Here is a 22348-nt window from a genome sequence, read left to right as displayed (position 1 = left end):
TACTTCTTGAAAATATGTAATTATTCTTTTGTTCAAATTTTTTTTTTCCATGAGAGAAGAACAGCACTGAGAAGCAAATGCAAAGCTCAGAGAACTTACTAAAAAAAAAAATGCCTTTGAATTGGATGGATACACAAGCCCGTCCGTATGTTGCTTTCTGACCAGATGAAAGCAAAACTATGCCCGCTGGGAAGGAAGTGAACTTCTGTTTTCCTTCCTAGCATCTCAGAAAGGGTGAAAAGACACTGTGCAGCTCTGGTAGCAAATTCAAGTAGCACTAATAACAGAGTGTGTGCTTCAGTACAGCTATGAGTTATCTTTCAATTCACAGGTGAGGTCAAAGCTGCTGCATGTTTGTCCCTTAACCTCCAAAAAAGTCATCAGACAGAAACAGACTGGACATCAGACTCTGGCCCATCAGGTAACTCTGTGGCTGTTTTAGAGATATGGATTTCATGAAACAATAATTCTACTTTATTCGTCCCAATATTTTTCCCTACTGACAGTAATTTTGGTAATATGCTTTATATAATAGGTATAATTCTAGATAAAGTTACTATTTATAATTTAAAAGGACATATTCTTCAAAGTGCCATGCATGAGATAATAGAAATGGAAGGAAATTACTTATATGAACAGCAAAAGGACTTAAATTAGGCAAACTCATGTCAGGTGTTCAAATGAAATATGTCATAACCGTGTGAAACATGAAGATGGTAAGTGAAGTCTTGGTAAAGTTTTGTGTTTTGGAAAGTTATGTCGTACGTGACCAAAAATTACAACTGTAATTGCAAAATTCTTCAGCACATGAAACTCTGTATCTATTACAAAGTAAAATGAGTATCTATCAGTTTAGGATTACCACAACAAGGAAAAATGCATACTTAAGTGGTTCATGATCAAAAGTATTATGTTGCTGGGGGGAGTGAGGGTGGGGAAATGAAAGCAGATACCCTAAAAATAAGGTCTTTCATAATGAGGCTATGGCTACCAGGCACGTTTATTCAGAGAAGCATCGGATCTGTTGCCCATGTGCTTCACAGGTGGTTTACACATGTGCAGCAGAGTTGAGGTATTTGGGATGCCATAAACTACTGTGCATATGCAGAAATAATTCTGCAGAGTCTGTGTAGGTGTGTGGTACTTCCAAGAAGCTTTGAACGTATGAAGTTTATGGTGCAGATCGTTTATCAAATACAGATCCAATGTGTAAGTCTACCCATGCAAAGTATACTCAATAGCTCCATTGCTTTCCAAGCTCACTTGGCTTGTGCTCAGAGCGTGTGTACGTATTTCCATTGGGAAATATAAAGCAGAAGAACGCAGCTCTACACAGAACTCTTATATGAGGAGTATGAGAAACAAGATAGACATTTTGTTAGCCCATCATATCAGATGAAGTTGGCCCAGTATAATTATCTTTCTTTCTCTCCTTTTCTCTCTCCCACTCTCACAGTCAATAGTAGATGTCTTGACTTCTAGTGGTGACAGTCAAAATGTCAATATAGTTAATCCCCTCTTTGTATAATTGAAATAGCTTACACTTCTCTCTGCATTGTTTCTGCAGCTTTCCAGAGCTTACAAAGACCTTACTGCATCGGTATGTACATAGTTGTCATTGTTACAGGATGTATATTTAGCCATAGACTAATATACTGTTAAGAAAAGGATAGAAATCACTTAGCTAATTGACTCTAATTTAGTTTGATATTCTTGCTGCTTATTGAACTGATTCTGAGTACATAATTCTGACATGAAATCTGTCTTCGGCAGACAATCATTCCTCTCTCCTCAAAACGCAGATCCATCCCCTGCCGAATCCGGAGGATGTTCAATGCGTGGGGAATTACACAAAACACGGGGAGTTTCACGAGTGTCTTATACTCAGGAATGCGAGCGTGGCTCTGGAGACTGCGTTTTTGCCTTTGTGAGGTCTGGCATTTCATTTAAGCTAAAACTTTTCACAGGTGTCCACAACTTGTACATTTTTCACTTTGTGGGCTCTTCATTTGAGCCCCAGGGCTGTAATTAGTGGAGGGACTGAGCACTTGCAGCAGCGGCAGCCAGTGCCAGTAGTGCAAGGCTCTGATACTGCTATATAGTAAATATGATATGCCCAAAGGAAAATCAAGCATCTCAAACCAATCACACAGATTTAAGACTTTGTTGTTCTTCATATATTTTATTTTAGGCATAGACCTTTAATGCAGCAGGAAAAAAAGCTCAAGGCTACCCTTTAGGCTAGACCCAACTGCGCTCTGAAGTGCTGCGTGGAGGCACCAGCACGGTCACAGGTATATCTACCCTCTCTGAAATGTGCCAGGATATATCCTGTAATGTCTTGTAACAATACTGCGTGGTAGGGCAGGCAAGTCAGTGCAGGCTCTTTTAAGGAAAGGTTTAACGAGGCAAAGCACTGTGGGATACCTATATATCCCAGCTGCAGGCTTCCCAGACAGGGCAGTGTGGCAAAGTCACATTTCAGCTTGTGGGTGCTCCTGGGCTAAACAATGTAGATGTAGCGTGCATGTAAAACAGCAGGTGTGACGGGAGCGTTGTGAAGATAAATTAATTACTATTTCCTATAATTTTTGTAATTAATAATAGCTGCGCTTACATACTTTAGCAATGAATTCTATAGAAAAGCTGGTGGGGAAATCAATAATTTAATATATAACACATTGTGCGCAGTAAATAAGCCCAGGGCCATATACCGAACGAAGATGATAAAACAAATCATTGCAATAGTGGTTCATTAAGTGAGCAGTGAACACTGAATGAGGCAAGGAAAAATAGTATGTAATTATGAAATTAAAGATTGTATCGTTGTGCATTTACACAAGGGTGCTATTACTGTTTCTGCAACAACGGCCAGCTATTGTCCACCATGACCACATCTGAAAAGGTTATTTTCAGGTTGCTTGGAGGGCAAAACTGTACTCTGCAAAGTGCTTGGGAAATTACTTTTCATTGAATTAAAAATAATTGCAATGTAAAATAGTTGTATTTGGGCACAATTCCTCCCATGTTATTCCCATTTTGTAAGGGTGTAATCTATGGAAATCAAGACCCATTCTCCATCAGTGGAAGTGAGAGATGGACAACGAAATCTGAGCCCCAGGGATCACAGAAAACTTGGGCAACATAAAAAAGACTTTGCTCCCCGTCTCTCCGTGCAGTTTTGCCCTGTAGTCGTGCCAAGCAGAACTTCGATACCTTCAAAAATCTGATCCAGCTTCAAAAAGCTCTGCATATATTTTTACTATATCTGATAACAGAGACTACAACTTGTGCAGCTTCTTTGGTTTCTGTCAGCTCCTCTTCACTGACATCTGTGACAACCAGGTCACGTTCAAATTAGAGTTTCTTGCACAGCCTAAATGAATTCTAGTTAATTTCTTTAACCAAACACTCATGGTCCACCAATAAATTAAACCAAAGGCTAGACTGAGAAAGATTGTTCCCTCTTCACTCTCAAGAATATCCATGCCCTTAGAGTGGCAGTAAGAAATACAAAATATCTTTGACCTCCATCCTCTGTCAAGACGATTATGCAAATTTTTTCTCCTTTAGTAAAATGCTTTCCTTCTGAAAACAAGCCCGTAGTCTAGCTAGTGATACTTGATTGACCCATAAATCTGTTAAACTAAGTGGTACCTGGGATTATCAGGAGGTTAATTAGAGAAATGCATCAAGAGGGTTCTTTTTTTTTCTGTTCATATTAAAATATACTTTACTTACTTAAAGGGTTAAGTCCATTAGATTCAAGATCACTTTTTCAATCTGTTCTGGAAATGCGTCTGAGTTTTCACACTCTAGAGGTAGCTAATTTTTTATTCAGGATTGTAAACAAGTAAATGAGGTTATAAATAATAACTTATCGCCTGACTGATCCAGATTTTCATTTGTATGGTTTGGTATAGCTGATTCCTGAACAATTTGATTTAAATGGTCACTAGTGATCAGTGCTTTCTGAGTCATGGTTTTATCTTATATGACTGATAAAGATACTGAGTCAAAGAAAAATATACATTGGACACATTTTATTGATTGGAGGTTTTATTTATGTTTTGAGATAATTACCACAAGGAACACTTTTGCTTGTATGAATTAGAAAACAGAATCTTGTTTATCCCAGCCTTTCTAGTGCTGTCAGCCAGTATTAATTGCTAAAGTCCAGTTTTGTTCTTTCAGTTTCACAGATGCAAATCTCAACTGAAATCAGAGCAAATTCTCCAAGTTTTTACAGTATAACTGAGAGGCAGTTTATGCAGAAAAATGGCGCAGATATAAAACTAGTGGAATATCAGAGTGAGAGCATGAATGCAGAGTGGAAGTTCAGAAGTCCTTCCCTCCTAAAGTGCCAGACCATCCGCAGCGGCGAGTGTGGCAGTATGTCCCAAACAGCAGCCATTGCAGTGAAAAGCACACAGCTCACAAGAATATTCTGCAGGAAAGTGCTATGTCCAGATGCAAACCTTGCTGTTCATTTGAAGTAATTGGGACTAAGGACTTAATATATTTGATTGAAGGACCGTGGGTGATTCTCACTAAAATACAGTTATACTGATTTCAGAATTGATCTTATGAGCTGTTTGGTACCCCCAACTCCTGAATGCCTTCAGTAATTTGCAGGAAGAGGATCTTGGATCATGCTTTATATTTCTGCAAAAGATGCAGTCGTTTAAACTGTTTAAAGAAAGTAATATAGGAAATGAAGTTTGCCCCTACTCTGTACATTACCCGTAAATGGGCTTTGACTTTTAGGACCCTGCTTGTTATTCAGAAAAAAATCAGCTAAAATTTCGTATAGTTGTGTTTCATCTTTACGCTATGTTTTAAAACTATTTATGCCGTCTGTATCTTTGGTTATTTATGGTGTGCTCAGTCATGTAAATCACATGATACTTTATCTGCTGTTTAACCTAATGAGAAACTTGTATAAACAGGGAAAAGAAAATTAAGGAGATTTCAAGGAAGAGTCAATGAGACTGTTTCGGTTAAGAAATGTCGTATGTAACAACATGAAACAACCTCCACTAAGTGTTAACTTTCTTGGGTGATGAAAGTCAATGTTATATTGTAAAATATTTATGAAAAACTACTGAAAAAAGTTGTGGTGCTGTCACTACAAATTAGTGACTTTTGTGAACAATAATGCTTGCAAATACTTATTTATGACTTTTTTCCCACCTCTGTTCAACAAATTCCTTCTGCTGATAGCCACTGATCCTCTTTAGCAAAAATCATTCATGTATGAGATGAATGAATGGTAAGAAAAATTCCCGTCTGTGCTATCCATGAGAACTGAATAGGCACAGTGGCAATGGAAAGGCTGAAAGGCTGAGAATAATTAAAAAAAAAAAAAAACCCGTGGTGCAATTCCCTCTTTTACTTTATCCTTGTTGACAAGACTGAAACCTCACTGAGAGCTGCCTGCACCACGATGCCCTGCCATGCCCGGACCGGCCGTGTCTCGGGAGTGGCGGCTGCCTTCCCCTGCTACCTTCCTGCTGCCAGATGAGTTAAGACTCACTGTGTCGGGTCTCGCCTACCCAAATTGACCCAAACCTGCTGAAATGCCCTGTTCCCAGGCAGCCTTCTCCTTGCCTGTTGCCCTGCAATGGCTTACTGGGCCTGATGCACAGCTGAGGAGGGCCTGGCCTGGCTGCCCCAGGGGTTAAAATTTCAAAGGGTCAGGGAGTAAAACTTTATATGTACACCTTACAGCAACGCTGAGCTGTTGCATTTTGAAATTTGCTGCGTGTAATTAAAACCAGCTGTTATACAAAATTGATCTTGGGCTGTTTTTTAAAAAGGCTGTTAGCATTACTGATACAAATGATATATTTGTATTAGTACTGGTGTCCACAGTTACAGAAAAAGATTAATAGTTATTATATAGAATTGCATTATAGAAAAAAAATAGCAATATTTAATGTAATATGATCTTCCTGTATCAAACAGTCTGTAAGATAAAGTTCGGTTTTCAGGAGTCATGTAAAAACAGAAGGAAGAAAACACATTTCAAATCTCTCTCTACAACACAGGATTTCTGAAAAAAATCAAAGGAAAAGAAGAAAAGAGCTATTTATCAAAAATGATATGTATGCACGTATGTGAATGAATATCTGAGAGTGCATATGTGTGTGTGCGTGTACGAGAATAACAAAGCCAAACGATAGGAAACTGCTAAAACTGTACTGCTTAGGGCTTTTAGTCTTCATGCTGATGCTAATGCTAGTCTTCATGCTTCATCCTCGACCTCCCAGACCAGATTATGCTTTCTATAATGTACTGTGATGTTGTTTCATGATGAAAAATGGATACAGTGGATTGGTGCTGTCCTTTACATTACAGGGAATGTATTCCTATAAGGGACTTGTGTGTTACATTTCAATAGAAAGGTTTTACTTCTCATCCATATGTGTGTTCAGCAAACTCTTTCTTTTGTTCTTCCCTGTCACGCACATTTTCCATGAAAGCAGAAATTTAAGAATCTTTGTGTAATTCAAAACCTTTAAGAACATCTAAGTATTAAAAAGCTTCCAATTTTCTTTTGAAAAATGTTTTGAATTAGTAAAGGGAACTGGTTTAGTCACTTAGCTAAATATATCTATACATATGTAGAGAGAGATATAGATATGCGTATGTATGTATGCATGTGCATATATATGTAGATATATGCACACACACATACATATACATATATGCTTATAAATATATTTACTTATGTCAACCTTTATTTATCTATATAGATCAAGAGGGAGAAAGGAGAGTGATTTGTTGATTGTTTTTAATCCTTTACCGGCTCTGGTCATTGGTTTCAACGCTTTAGTGCCATCACACTAAAAACACCGCTGGGCGGATGATGGGGTGTGCTGCGGAAGCATTCCTCCTTTGCCGCGGGAGCGGCATACTTCAGTAACGGCTCACTTCGCACAGCTGTCCTTAGCAGGAACATTTTCACTGCATCATTTTTGAACATAAATGCATTTTCACTAGAGAACAGGCTAATCTCCAAACTCATTACTTTTAAGTATTTTACAGGTTTTAGACACCTGTTCGCAAAGACATAAAGGTCTATTTCAGTTAACCCATATCAAAATGTTTAGTTTTATTACCGGTTTCTCTGTGGAATCTATTAAATTAGTTTTTCAGTGCCTCACAAACCTCAAAGACTGCATTCTCACAATATCTCTTTGACAAAAGTCATAACATTTTTGAGGACAATTTGGAAGCATAGTTTAAGTAATTTGCTAAAAATCACCTAAGAGAAATGTGTCAAACAAAGAGGTGCTGAACCCCTTCCACCAGGTAATTATTAAGTGACTTGATCTCTCTACAGTCTTTCTAGTGAGTCATAGGTGGCCTGGATCCAGCAATCAACAGAATTACTCAGGTGCTTAAAATTATGCACATGATTAAGTACATTGTCAGATCAAAGGCTCAATGTGCTTACCAATTTAGGGACAGAACAGTAGGGAGAATAGATATAGGTCAAGGAGAAAGGAAAATCTTCATGATAAAGCATATCTTACAGTAGGTGTGATGCGATAAGTGATACTGCATCATTAAGAGTAAAAAAGAGTTACAGCTAAATTCACTATGGAAGAAGACCTACTGCTTGAGATATTTTTTCTATTGACTCCAGTGAACTTTCTGCTACAATCTTAGACACACATATTACTCTTACACTCTGAGGGAACAATTAAATTTTATTGTGCAATTTGTATCCCCCACATAAGGGGTATAAATCTCTATCTTTTTCTCTTGGAAAGTAGAGTTAATTAAATTTGTAGCAAAGAAAGAATTAGTTTATCTTAATTGTTGCAAGCTAGTGTTAGAGCCCGTTATGACTGGCATAGCCACAAATGGAAATCAGAATGATGCAGAAAAATGGAGCACATACATAAATAGAAGAGGCTGCATGGTCCACCCCAGTGATGCTGGGTAAGCTTCAGAAGGCAAGAAAAATTCCAATAAAAACTGTTCCAGCTCTTCCATCTTCATTAACATGTGCATTTTTCCTGATCTAGACATGACAAGTTATTGCCAGGATCAGAGGGACTGAAGACATAAGTTTTGTAGTGTACTTTGATAAACTGTTTTGTTTGAAAATCAGATTAAAGTACAGAAATGAGGTTCTTTCTTTGTTTTATCCCTCCAAAGTGCTGCTGAAACCTATTTGAATCTCATTGAACTTCCCTGAAATTGAGGATCCTTGGAGGGAGTTCAGCATTATCTAGGAATAGGCTTTGGAAGCTCTATCTTGCAACAACAACTTTGTTTTAAATACAGTAAATCTGAGAATCAAATATTTCCAACATTTTCATATTTAAAAGCAATAAATTGTAAGAGAATCATCACTGTGAATGTTCTGGTACTATAACATTTATTGAAAAGAAAAAAGCCAATCGGTAATTTTAAAGGGTGCAAGCATGCTTTTACTGAGTATTTTCAAGTTATTTCTTTTACTAGCTTTCTCTCTAATATTCTGAATAAAATCAGCAAAATCTCTCTCCATTTCAGTGTTTTTCTGTCCGTGAGCTGGACATTGTTCAGCATGATGTTCTTTTGAATCAAGTGTATTCCTTTTTTTTCTTTTTGGTCTGAAAACAGACATTTTCACTTCAGGAAGGCTCGGCTTTCTCAGAAGTGTTTCCCCTTGTAGCGCTGTATTTGTGTGCTGGCTCTGCCCTGGATGAAAAAGCAGATAGGGGAGAGGATGAAAGCCTGGGGTTTCTTGCCTGTTCCTAAACCAGAAGGAGGAGGAGCTTCTCGGTCTCCATCATCCTGACCACAGTGGCATAAGAAAAGGTGAGTCTGAGACATTATGTGATAGAAAGGCTGAGACCTGGAATGGACAAGTAGAAAACTGTATTTTAAACTCCCTATCGCTGTAATACTTTTGGGTGTGTGTCTTACACTAATACGCAAACTTCAGAGAGCGCATAACTGTGTTCAAACAATGCAAGTGATCACTGTTTAGTATTGTCCTCTGTTCTTCCTCACTTCCTTTCAAAAGAAAAGATAACCCGCAGTTCTTTTCTTCTGGTTTTTCTCGCTGCTTTCTTCTTGCCTAGTACCGTTGCTAATATTTGTGTAACCCCTTTGTTTAATGTACATCAATAACTGTATTCTGCTAGTATGAAGAGTCGTCCGCCTTGGAAAGGAGAACGTCAGCCAGAATTTCATTTTGCTAGGGGAAGGGTGGAAAGACAAGAGAAATGCATAAAACAGGCAGGACTAAATGGAAAAGGGAAACGGCCTGATCATCAACTACTTTAAACTAGAATAGCTAATATAGCCTGAAGTTTTATGGTACAAATGTCATTCAGTGCATTTTTTTCTCCCTTTTGAAGTCCAGACTACTGCTTCCTCTGTGCAGCCTAGAATTTAACAAAGCCAGTTTTGGTGTTCTCAGTGAAATAACTTTTTAAAGTTAATTACTCTGAACAAAAGTTAATTATACCAAACAACCTATTCACGTATTTTCCCTTTAAAATAATGATGATAATGATAACTGGAAGTATAATTAATGGCAATAATGTGTCAGAGTATATATAAATGACTCTGACTCATGAAAGTTGTAATTCAGCAGTAAGCAGAATTTGAAATAAGTAGAATTTGAGATAAGTGTATCCAGTGGATCCACTGTTACAAAGACAGTTTGGTGCTGAGCTATCCAAAACAAATATTTATAAATTCAGTAATATTTGATGATACCGAACAGATGAATATTTGGGAGAAATTTTCCTGGCTAGCAATAAAAAGAGAGGGTAAGGTTATGAATAAAGAGGTAAACACTGATTACCAGTAACTAAGAAGCTTAAGTTGAAGGAATTTAAATGGCATACTTTATTAATTAATTACTCTCAAGACAATGAGCTTTTGTAGCAGGTACCAGATGTGTTTCTATTCATTTTTTTCTAGTGGAGTCAATCCTTGTTTTCTTTTTTTTTAAATGGTATTTAAAATAGTACATATAAATGGGATAAGCAATAACTTGAAATGAGACTACAGCAGCTAATAAACATTTTTCTTATCCTGATTCTTTTAGCAAAATCAGAGTAATATTTTGGAGCTTAAGTAGCCCAAGATAGGAAGCATTTGATCACTGCCGCCCAGTGTAACAGGTCACAGCTCCAAAGGAAATTGGTTGCCCTACAGATTAGGATAACTAGGAACTTAGAGGGATTTTTGTCAGGTACCATTTATCCATTAATTTAAGTTTCATAAAAAAATAGAAATGTAATGGTAGTAAAAATTTTTTCATGCATATTTTTAAAACAATCAAAAAAAATCCATCTTCACAAAAATTCTCATGGGGTGTCTGCAACATGAAGATTCAGTATTGTGTAAGTGTATGAGAGTATGAATATTAAATGAAGTATGATACTGAGCAATTTAGGGAAATTTTGTCAGAGAGATCCTGATACAGAGTTGCAGCTGCCTGTAGGTTACTCTTTTCTTATCTGGGTCATATTAATTTATCATTAAAAGAGACCCTATATGCAGACATCTTTGCTAAAATATTCTAATGTACGATTAGGCTCCAAAGCTACTGACATGTATATAAGGAATACTTTTCATTAAATTTTTATGGCATTAAAGATTTAGCTCAATGTGATGCAAAACTATTCCACTAATTTAAAAAAAAATTACAGTGAAGTTTCATTATCTTATTAATATTAACAAATATTGCCTTATTGGAAGGCATGTAAAGGACTGTCTAGTTAAATTCCTCTACATAAAACATGACATGCTGGCTAAAAACATATAATTATACAGAGACCAGGCATCATATGGATGATGATGCGCTCCTGACATTCTTAGGTAGAGGAAGCCAAAGGTGTTGAAGCTTTAGAACATGGAAATGAATGTGCAGAAAAACATTTAGGAAGAGACTTTGCAAGATATGAGACCATGGAAAAAAGAAAAATAGTGAGGAAGTTGCCCAAATGTGTTTTGTTCTCTTTTTGACTTTTTTGACTTTCTTCGGCCTTTTTTGTGCATATATGGGCCTCTGTTGATATAGTCAAATACAACTCAGAGTCATTTTGAGAGTTATTTGTATCTATGGATTTTGAAAATCTGTGTAAAAAGTAACATAAAAAATGTACACAAACCTCTTTAAAAACTGAGTCTCGAGATGTGTGCACTTAGCTAAAGATGGCATACATGCTTTCAGATAAAGAATTTACTCTTTAGAGGATATATTCACCCAGGACCCTAAATAAAGTGATCTCGTCACTCTGAAATAGTAACACCATTTATATAACAGGATTGCACTAGAGCAAATACTATTCTATCATAAAAAGACTCATGTTTTATGCATGATAGTATAGGTTGGGAGAAATTATTGTACTGAATACAGGACTGAAAATGTGTACCAAAGATGCTGTCTTTATATTACCTTTGTCTTCCTCCTGCCATCTTTCCTATACACACTTCATGATTCACAGGGTGATGATAATATTGCTGTGGCTGGTGATAAGCAAATGGTGTCGCTGCTCAGGAAGACTTTGTGTAGATTGGCTTTAAAGTAGTGTGAAGCAGTCATAAAGTAATATTCTGCGTAGTTATTGCTATTTATTAATTGAAATCATATTTTGAAATGTAAGCATGTAAAGGAGTACTTCTATATAAGGGGACCATAATTTTAGGAGACTGCATATCTTTGGCTCTTATTGCTATCTGAAAATCTTGTCACTCTTTTAAACACATGATCCTAAACAGCAGACTCTGTAAACCTGGGCTTAAATTTCCGTAAATAAAATTAAACAAGTATTACTTGTTGATTCTAAACTGTCATTCTATGTGAAGCAAATGACATCTTAAAATGTGAACTCCTGTCCTTCAAGAAGTTATATTAAAGCGTTAAGATTTCATATGTCCCTTCAGAATAAGCATGCACAAGCCATTATTGCACACCAGTCTGTGCATTTGTCTAATGTATGCAGCATCCAAACTGTGATGGCCTGTATAACTCAGCACCATATAACTCACAATCATGCAATTGCGTGCTTAACTGGCCTGATAGGACTTCACTGACAATAGCAACATTTGTTTGTGCCCCTTGCATTTTTGTATCAACAGTTTTAGCCGACTTGTTTACATTTTTTCGTATCTACAATTTTAACTAAATCTTCCTTACATTTTTGAAAAAAGTGAAGTTATTAATATAAAGCTTTTAATGTACCTAATCACTCAAGTATAGTCTTTCAAAATTGCACAAATAATTGTAAATTGTGTATATTTAGACATACTTCAATCCTCAATACTGATGAATGTTCCTAATCCACTCTTTTCATCCCTCCATTGGGTGTATCTCGCCATCTGATAAAGTCCTATGAGTGAAGGGCTGTCGTCATTTTATGTAAGTGGGACTTTTCACATGTCAATTCTTTTAAGCACTTGATGTTTAAGCAGTAATGTATGATGAGGTGTTAATGAAGTCAGATTGAAAATACACTAATAAACAAGGTATGCCTTCAGGCAGAAGTAAATTTTCTGAACTAAACAACATATTGCCTATATTTAAGTTTGTTGCTTCTCTGCTTCCTAATGATTCTTATATTGTTCTCGTTTGTTCTTCCACAGAAATAGACTTTTTTGGAATTTCAGAAAACTTTTAATTCAGCTGTAGGAAGTAAAGTTACCTCCTTGGATACAACTTGTCTGAATAGCTGTAAACCCGACTGGGAAATTTTTATTGCAGCCGTTTTTCATAGGTGAAAGGGAGATATATTAAATTTCACATTTTTCTGGAAAGTTTTGGCTCAACTTTTGTTAGGGAATGTATCTCAGGTCTGGAATAACTTTTCTGGTCAAACAGAGAGAGAAAGAATAGCCAATAGACTAGTGGGCAGAGGTTGCTTTCAGTACTTGGTTGGCTCATTTCTGGAGATCCCTGCAGTGTAAATGGCCCAGAACCGGCCTCCTGCAGCCACATTAAAGTATGCCCGTGCTCACCCAGCCTGCCTACACAGTATCAACAAGGCAGAAAGCTGAAGTGAGCCTGCAGTCACACAGAGCTTGGCAGAATAACCATAAAGGCTCTTTTGACCCTAAGTGCTACCTCTCTTGTCTGCCTCATGTAAAACCGTGTGATGTGAGGGCCCTGACCTCCCCCCATCCACTGCATCTGCATCCTTTGCCTTGCTTGAGTGCACCTGCTGGCTTGCTCTTGTAAAATTTAGAAGCTGTAGGCTCCAAAGAGAAGCAGGTAGGGTGAGATATTGACCATTTAAAATTTTTAGGTGTCCATTTTATCCCAGGCAGTAAGATAGCTTGGGCAAGCTGCTAGGCTTATGTAAGCTGCTTAGTGATGAACGGAGAGCATGACAGTGTCATTACTGACTTCACGCCCAACATTTCTTTATAGTTCTTTAGGGCGTGTTTCTGAAACTCACCGCTAGCACCAGGTTGTGCACAAGATGAGGATGAACAGCAGTAAGCTATTATGTCAGGTTGTGAAAGACACCATCATGGCTCTGTGTCAGAGTCTGACATCAGTTATCTAGCAAAATCATACCAGGCTGCAGGCCTCCATCATGGTCCTGCAGTGGAGGAGGATGTTTTCCAAAAGCTAGCCATGTCAAGCACCTGCGGTACAGTACTGCTATGAGAGCTGTGAGGTCTTTGCTGTCTGATTCATCCCCCAGGGTGCTCCACACCAGCATTTTGCATTCAGGAAACACACCATACTCAAGTGCTCCAGGATTAGCAATGGGACATTCCTGCTTGCAGTTTTCTGTGGAAAGAATTTATTATTTTCATTTTGAAATGTCCCTCCTGATTATCGCAGGTGATTGACTCACAAGCACTCACCACACTGACCCCTCCCACACACACGTTTTGGAAATCTGCTGGATATAGCCTAGTACAGGCTGTCACTATGGTCCCACAATGTGGCATCCACATCTAAAATGTCTATAATAACACCTGCTCCTACCCCAGCGTCTGCTAGGGTTATATCTAACTTGGGAGAAAATTCAACAAAATCCTCTGCTCTTGCCCAGAAACTGTTCAGTGTTCTTTGGCAAATCCGTGGTCCTCTGCCACCATCAGTGAGTGCTCATCGTTGGTGTGAAGAATACCGTTAAGTTTGCAAGCTCTTTGAGAACAACAAGGAGCTCTTCCAAATCAAGTGGCCTAAGAAATATTGAACTTTCAGATGTCTTTAGCCCTACAAGACAACAGTTTTGAGTGTGATTTCAGCATCCAAGACTTCTGGGAAGGAAGAATCAGGGACAAAGCCATCCACATGCTGCGGTGAAATTCCCCCTTCAAAAACACTTTATTTATGAACCCAAGTGCCATGTTAACCACCTTGCTCTCTTCTTTCTCTTCCTCCTGTCTTTAGCTATTATTTCACTTTATTTTCTCTCCACCCAACCACTCTGTCCTGCCGCTGCCAGAATACTAGGCAGCCACATGGCCGTGGTAGTTACCTGATGCTAAAGCTTTTCCCAGTCAGCAACCCACTTCCCTATGTGAAAAACTGCCTCTTTGTATGCTGTTCTTCCCAGCTATCTGCACCAGGGGAACCTCATACAATGCAGAGGATTCGTTCCCCCATCCTCCTCTGAAACCTGGTCAAAGCACTGCTTCTGAGAACCCATTATATATAAAAGACTTATCTGCCTCCCTAGACTGCTTCACCTCTCCATGCTTTTATCCTACTCAGTTGCCCACCTATCCATTGCTTTTGCCCTGCATCTCCCCTTTTCTGCTGCCTCCTTAGCCTGGAACTGCTCCTTGCCTGTAGAAGATGCCTGTCTGGAGCTGAAACCGTTATCCCTGCAATCAGGAGCAGCACTTACACAGAAGGTATGTGTAGTCCAGAGGTGGGTGTACTAGAGCCGGGGCCCTTCTACAGAAATCATGCATATGTTCTGAAGTGCCAAAGAAATTTACTGCTATCCACTATAAAACATTTAGCATGTAAAGTGTAAGCAAACGCCTTACAAAACAGGCACTTGGCTAGGATTCAGGCTGATAAGCGTGTCCGTATATCACAGAAGTCTGGGCACTGTCTGCTCCATTGGGAGATTACCAAATCTGAGGAAGGATTTACAGACAAGCAAATCCATCTGGCTAGACCAGCTTGGATTACTTACTGTCCACAGGTAAAGACTTTTTGCATGTAGGTGACCCTCAGTAACTGGCATGAGTTCATTTGTGGCATAATGCTGTTACATACGATTGAAAGACAAGTTGCTGCTTCTGGGGTCATTCGGAAGTTTTCGGAGCCTACATAGAATTAATCCACATCTACAGGCCTTCTTCTGACTTTGGTCAAGGGTGGCTTTCCATTTCAGGGCTTAAATACAGACCATGAGTTCTCTACCCACGGATCTATAAAATAAATCCAATAATACAGTCTATAAATAAAGAGAGGACATCCCACTCCAGTAGGAGACAACATATGACTGAATATATATATATTTACAGCTATAAATACATAAAAATACATAGTCACACTTATATGGGAATTATATGTAGATACTTGTACACATGTGCATGTATGGATACACATACACTTCTTCCTTATAGCTGATGTACTATTTCATTGTCTCAAAGAAAGTAATTTTTCTCATCCTCTCAAAATCCACCTATTTTTAGGATTTTTTTTTTTTGCTTTCTGATGATATCTGTACAGCTTTCACTGGCATTCTATTAGGATTCATCATTCTCAAACACAATTTTTTTCTGAAGATTTTAAATTCTAAAAGAAAGCACACAACATCATTTTTGCTTTCCTTCTGCCTCTGGGTCAGTGAGTTTTTTTAATTATTACCAAAAGTCAGCATCAAGGAAATAAGCTTTTCTTTTATACCTGAATATATAATATGGCACTTCTAAATTCTTTCAGAAAGTGAGTTCAACAGTTTTGGCTATTTTTGTGATTCCATTAGTCTGTTGGCTTCCTGCTTTCTTCTTCTCCCTGCACTTCTCATAGTTTCCCTAGCATTATTTATATCTGAAAGAAACCTATAGGCCGAGCCTATTTTGATAGTCTTTGTACAAAGAGAAAACAGTCAAGTGTTTATAGTCTACTTTGATAAAATAAGAAAGAATGTGAAAGCGAAAGATTGACTCTGCACCACAGATGATTAAGTTCTTTTTTTAACATGTCAATTGTCTGGAGCAGTGCCTTGCACAAGAACTGGAGGGTGCTGCCACCTGAAGACTTTTTTGACAGTTTAGGCAGAACATGACATTGCAACTTGGCATTGCACATGACATTGCAACTTGGAATCAGGCCACTGTGAAGAGGTGCCAGGCAACTGGGTATGGAAGTCCATGATGCAGTAGTTAGATTAGGCAATTAGTAACCTGAGTTAGTTTATCTGAATCTAGTTTGGGTATGCTTATGCTACAGCACAGTTGTAGAGCCATAGGCATGCAGGTGCTTTAAGTTCCTCAAAATTAAAACAAAGCAAAAATCCAGAAGTGGGAAATTGCAAAAGTGTGTAAGTATGCTACAGTGTCTGGAACTAACACGGCTTTGTGTCCTAATCCAAAGATTACATACAAAACTGTCAGGTTGGGAAGTAATACCATGCATTCTGAGCATCTGATGAATGTCTTTACTTTAAGCTACCTTCCTCTTCTCCACTCTCAGGTATTTATTGCCAGGATGTTTCTTTGTCTCCCCAAATTTTGCCTGCCATTGTGCAACACTAATCTAGATCAGTGTGCTTGCCACCTTGACAAATGCTTTTTGGAGGCATTTTCTGTAGCATATACATTGCTATTTCTGCTATAATCTGTCTTTAATTTAGGTTAGATGGACTCACTGGGAGTACTGAATGTGCTCTTATGTTTGTCCACCAGAGAAGCTGTGTATCATTCCTAATACATTTTTAAACTTACAGTATTAAAGCAAGTTTACAGAAAGTATTGCCTCAAAATACATTCCTACCATCTCTTTGTGTTATATCTTTTTAATATTGGCAGTGCTAATATTAGTAAAAGTGTAGTCATAGTAATGGAAATTTGATGCAAGGTAAAAAAAAAAAAAAAGTACCTCCTTAGGCAAGTTGACATTGGCTTTTGTTCTTGTGGAAACCTCACGTAACTTTCTGAAGCAGAATTTATATGAGGTACCATCCAAATATGTTTTAAATTTTGTTGAACTCAAACCCCCTTCATTAATCTCTGCACCTTTATTTCCCTGAGAACGGCTATAAATCATTGTATTTTGTTGCTACTATTCAAGAAAGATGCTTTACTTTAAGGAATATAATTCATCATAGAATAGTTGTTCATGCATAACTGTCTCTCCTGGACCAAAGTAATTCAATTCCATAAACAAAAAGAGAAAATCAAGTTAAAAACAATACTAGATTAACTACAATGATTTTAAAAGACTATCATATGCCACCTTTAACTCACATTAGGGAAGTGTTACTTCCTAACACAGAGATTCCTTCTTAGCACAGAAAACCCATTCTTTAATTTATTTGGCAAATTAATGTGTTGATCATCATTACTCTTCGAAGTAATAGAAGACGGCCCCAAAACACAGCTACAGAGCTAGGCTACTCTCTGATACCAAAAAAGCTACATCAGCTGGAAATCTGTAATTTTGCTTTGCAAAAATCTTTCACTTGATAGTGCTGAGGAAAAAAACACACTGACTTGCATTATAGACTATGACCCATATGGGAGTGGAAAATAATTTAGTGGCTTCAAGAGTATTTTTGAATCTTTTTCTTTGATAACAGTTCCACATGCATGCAAGAGCTCTGTGGTGTGTGTGAAGGATGCCTTAGAAAAGGCCTGCAAAGACTGATAGACAAGCAGACAGAATGTGGATGTTCCCACTTCTCCCTGCAATTCAACTCCATCAAAGAAATGGAAGTAAGTGTCATTACAGATGCCAGTTTATTATATAACAAGGTGCTTTCTGGGCAATTTTTGCCTAGGTCACTTAAACATAAAGTCAAGTTGAGACTTGTGATATGATCAAGGTTTTCAGATGTGGCTACTCAAGTGTCATGAATCACAGATATCCTGTATATCTTAAATGTCAGTAGGGACCGCTGGTTTTAATCCTTTCTTTTGCAGATAAATATGCCCTTGGAGCTACTGATTCAATGATGCTGTCTAATTGACAATTTAAGATTTGCATATGCTCTGCCTCTGTCCCTAATCCCCAAGCCATATTTTTGTCTCTGGTAAATCATAAGCAGGCCAAGGACATCAAGGTCTTACAGTTTCAACAGCCTGTGGGATTCTTTGATATACACTAGTCTGTGCACATACAACCTGCTCAAGAATTTCATTGGCAATGATACTAAGAAATACCTTTGTCTGCTGGTGGGCTAAGCAATATTCTTCCTTTTGTGGAAGAAAAATGACAATCCGTACATCAGTCAAATGTGTTCATAGCAAGAGTGCATGCTCACTGGCAGTGGCAGTACTGAAGCACGTGTCAATGAGTTCAGAGTTTTGTAGTGACTTCACACACTTTGGTTTGGTCTTAAAATTAGGAACACAAAGGACTTAATTTTGAAAATGGTTTTTGACTATTTTTTCCTATAAAAACCTATTGGTGCAAATAACTCTGGCTTATTTTTTAGTATTTCAGTGTCTAATTGTGTGTTTTCCGTAGAGCTAACCTATCTGTGCAGTAAGATTTTATAAAAATACTACCACTCATGGTGAACTGGTATCTGATAGGGAGGTAGCTCAAACCAGCAAGATAATTTACCCCCATTATAAAGGCTCTGTAATAAAACATGAAACAACAAAAGGCAAGTTATTTTGAAGGTTTGTTACTGAAGTGCCTACAGTACGGCTATCACAGAAGCTCTTGTAGAATAATATTCAGTGAAAACAGTCTCCTAATGTACCACTGAAAAGGTGAGAAAGTCTTAAAAATGTATATCTCCCTACATTTGGATGAAAGTACATTCCTAGTGCATTCAGCCTTTGAATGGGGCATAGGAACATATCAGACAGGCTCTGTGCTTGTCTCAATCCCCAAAGTCTCCTTTTATTAAGGACGTGTATTAAGGAGATGTTCCTTCTGGAACATGAGATAAACACTGTGCTCTTTTCTTCAAATGGCCAGAAGGCACCGCACACTCCCTTGTCTCTACCCACTCACTCGGCACAGAATAAACCTATATGTGGCCTATTCAAGACTGTTTTGCAAACATAAGTCACTGCTATATATAGATCTCAAGCTGTGAGAGACCACATAGCTGGCAAAAAATGCAAAGGATGTCCTAAGTCTTTGCTATGTGCTGTGTATCAAAAGCAGGGGCTCATCTCCTCTAAGTTTAGCCATTATAAAGTAGGTGGCTGGTATGAGCTAGTCCGCTAGCCTCCATTTTTGCTGAATGTACATGTGCATCAAGCATGTGCCTTATCCCATGAAAAATTGTGCAATGAATCCACTTTGGCCCTAGCTAGCAGATTATAAAGTGGTCTTTCTTGCTGACTTTATCTAGGAACGCAGCTTTGAGATGGCTAACATTAGGTCATACAGATCTCACCCTGAATTTTCTGTAGCTGATGTGTCACAAAACTTCATGGTGTAAAGTGACTCCAAGACAAAGAGAATATTCCGTTATACTACTATGCCTTTGCTTGCTCCTTAGCTGGGCTAAGTGCTCCCTTACTTCAGCTGAAAACTGAGTCCTAAAAGTCATCTTAAACTCTCTAAAGGTGGACAATATGTTTATTGAACTGAGAATTAATCATTCTAGCAGAAAACATTATTTACCATCTATTTTCTATTGTCTGCATAACAAATATTGTTATGACTTTGGAGTGTGTAAGGAATACATATCTAAAGCAGCACACTTGGATTTAGCTACACAAATCCCATTACTGCCAATGGGAGTCATGCTGCTAAATCTTCACGTACTTTTTGGGAAAAGTACAGCTTACTGTCTAATGCTGTTTCGCAGACTGAGGATCTTTGGTGTTGACAATGTCATTTAAAAACGTATGGATCTGTACAACACCACTAAGTCCCCAGATCATTCATCTTGCATGATCTGAGGGCAAATAGACATCAGCTATTGTGTGAGCAAGAAACAGACCTGTTTGTTTTGAAAGCAAAAGAGCAAGTTAAAAATGTTCTGCTTTTTCACTGCGTCTTTATGTGCTCAATGCAAGCTCCACAGAAATATTACTTGACAAATATATTGGACATCCTTGAATATGGGCAAAGATTATTATTACAGTTCTCCAGATAGGGGAAAAAAAAAGCAGGAAAGTGAAATGACTTGCCGAAAGCCTCATAGCAAATCAGTATCAGAGAAAGGATTAGGAAATAATACTTCCCAACAGATACCTTCTGCTCATTCCCCAAAGCCAGGCTGTTCCTCATTTATAATTTAAAAGGTATGGTCCAACCTTATGGAGAGTTAATGGTGAGTTTGGTATTTCTGTTTAGCAGCTGCAGCTTTTCTCCCTCGGGGAAACAGTGCACAAGATCTTGCTGCTGGGATTATTCATCCGGGAATAAAATAATAAGGCGAAGCAGAAGCAGACGCTGACTGCTCTCAAGGCAAACCACAAGATGTGTTGACCCAAGAGATAATCATTGATTGAGGTGAATACGTCACATTCCTTATATTAGCAATTTAAATCAAAAAAATTAGTTCCTAATGAAAGCCTCTGGAAAAAAGCCTCACTGATGTATACCTTATAATATACAGACATGCACGTAGTATTTAACTGTAAAAGTTTCTGTTGAGCCCAGTTACCACTTCTTTCTGCTTGTCCTTCACTTGACCTTAGAATTCCATTATGGAAAATAAATGTCCATCAGAATAGTTCAAATACCCTTATAAGTTTAGCTGAAACTTAAACATATCTTCCCCTCTCCCACTTCATTTCAGAAGGGTAAATCATAAAAGCTATGCTTAAATTGTGATTTAGTTTAAGAATGTAAATCAAAAACCTGAACCAGAAAAGAGTTGAAAATGAAATTTCATTAAATTTGATCCTATATACATATTGCAACATAGTGACTGTTTTGAAGAGTAAAATATCTTTTAGTGCCTTTCTTCAGCTTCATGTAAAGCATATCAGAAGTTAGAGAAAAGGATTCAGAATATAGCTATATATGAATATTTGATTGCATATATCTATACATTCATATGGGTAGATAAATGAAAGGTTGAGCTTGAAATACATATGACTGTTGTTAGTAAATGCCTTCACGCATGGAATAATGATGTACAGTGCCACGGGTCTTAGAATTGCACTCGTCTATTTATTTATCCATGGTGATTTTGAGTCGTGACAGGAAGATCCATTTCCTAATGACTAGAGTCTCTCTGGATAACTCAGAGGGGCATGGGAACACATGTGGTGTACATGAAGTAGTCTGTGGAACTGAAAAGCAGAGGGAGAATAATCTGAAATAACAGTGAGCGTGATTTATTCGTTTAGGAAGAGAAAACCACAGTGCCTCCAAACTTCTATTTGCATAGCTATGTAAATAGATTGGGAAGACAGAAGGAAAGTGTTAAGTAAGTGGTTTATGGACCCATAGGAATAAGGAGGACCTTCTGTTTAAAATTTCACATGGGTTTTCATTGTAGAGGTGGTGAGAAGTTTAGAAAAGCCATTTCTCCAGAAGCATCCTGGCATCGTCCAACCGTTAAACCAGTGATGACATCGCTCAGGACTCCGCTGCTGGATCTCAGGGTCTCTCAGGTGAGGTCAGAGGATGTGAGAAGACTGGGAAGCATAACCTGGGCAGATGAGATTTATCTTACCTAGATCTGTAAAATGCACATATTTAAATCTGAGTTAGTTTTCTAGATTCCTTTTAAACTAACAGAGGAAGATTATTTCGCTATCAGGTACCTGATATCGGCAAAAGTGCTTCCATACCTGGGCATGGATCTGACGTGTCATAACTGTAGACAGTTTGGAAAATTGAAAGTAAAACTTCTTCTAATGCTTCTCTTCCCCTCTCAGCTGAGATATAAACTCAAATATAAGAACAAGAAGCTTTATTCAAACTTGAAACGCAGATTAAACTGCTGCATACTGATTTAAAAAATTCTGAGTAAAGAAATGTTTCAGCTGTGTCAACAGCAGTAGCATTACCACTGTGCATGAGTCAGCCATTGTGTCTCCTTATGTTTTACATGGTTACTCATAGCATCATTACCATTAATGTCCTGAGCCTCTCTGGCCACATTTACTTGTCTGATTACCTCCCTTGATAGGCCATTCTATTCTCCAATTACTCTCAATTTTTCTGAATAATCTGGGGTTGAACAGCATGCATTTTCATTTCCAGTGACTTGTTTCCGTAGGAGAATAGCCTTGTGGTTACCATGCACAGACACAAAGG

General features: G+C 37.9%; 1 long non-coding RNA gene across 2 annotated transcripts; it reads left to right on the top strand.

Moving 5' to 3' along the window:
• Positions 1-1564: 1564 nt before the first annotated feature.
• On the top strand, positions 1565-5395 carry LOC138064707 (uncharacterized). Of its 2 annotated transcripts, XR_011137949.1 has the most exons (4): positions 1565-1600; positions 1774-1932; positions 2192-2294; positions 4195-5395. It is a non-coding gene; the product is annotated as an uncharacterized lncRNA (long non-coding RNA). The 2 variants fall into 2 exon arrangements; XR_011137950.1 differs by lacking the exon at positions 2192-2294.
• The last annotated feature ends 16953 nt before the right edge of the window (positions 5396-22348 follow it).

This window comes from Struthio camelus, chromosome Z (genome assembly GCF_040807025.1).
Source record: "Struthio camelus isolate bStrCam1 chromosome Z, bStrCam1.hap1, whole genome shotgun sequence".
Lineage (NCBI taxonomy): Eukaryota > Metazoa > Chordata > Aves > Struthioniformes > Struthionidae > Struthio > Struthio camelus.
This window is presented reverse-complemented; position numbering and strand designations above follow the sequence as displayed.